Raw genomic sequence first — 610 nt, 5'->3', positions numbered from 1 at the left:
CATCCAGCAGGGCCTGGCAGCTGGGGGGCATGGCGGGGGGCACGGCTGGCGCTGCAAGGACAGCAGAGCTGTGGGCATCCCCATGTCCTCCCTGCCTCCTGCCCACCTTCACCTGGGCCACCCTGGGCTCCACTTTGGGGCGGGTGGGGAGAGGCCACAATGCGGCATTGGCATGTTTTGGTAGGGTCTCCTGGGTGTTGGGATATGTTTTTGTGGGGATCTCCAGGAAGGAGACAAGGGATCTGGCAAAGTTTTGGGTAGGGCTCCAGATGATGTTTGGGTAGGAACTAGAGAGGATGGGGAACTGCTTGGGTAGGATCTCTTTGTGGTGTTTTGGTAGGGTCTCTGGCAGTTAGGGATATGTTTTGGGGGTCTGGGCACTGTTTTGCTAAAGCTGATAGGGTAAAGCCTATAGGGGAGGGTGTGCTGTTTGGGTAGGCTCTTGGGGTGTCATTTTGGTAGGGTTTCTAGGGGATGGGGTGGTGCTTTGGGAGGGAGCCAAAGCAATATTTGGGTAGGGTCTCCAGGCATGGGGTGGTATTTGGATAGGTACCCCGGGCAGCATTTTGATAGGGATCCTGGGCAGTGTTTGGGTTGGACCCCGGGCTCT

At 57.2% G+C, this 610-nt stretch overlaps 1 protein-coding gene across 1 annotated transcript in view; it reads right to left on the bottom strand.

The window, feature by feature from the left end:
- Positions 1 to 610, bottom strand: part of PRSS56 (serine protease 56) — a 12933-nt gene that overhangs the window by 4784 nt on the left and 7539 nt on the right.

Source organism: Egretta garzetta, unplaced genomic scaffold (assembly GCF_000687185.1).
Source record: "Egretta garzetta isolate BGI_Z169 unplaced genomic scaffold, ASM68718v1 scaffold172, whole genome shotgun sequence".
NCBI lineage: Eukaryota > Metazoa > Chordata > Aves > Pelecaniformes > Ardeidae > Egretta > Egretta garzetta.
This window is presented reverse-complemented; position numbering and strand designations above follow the sequence as displayed.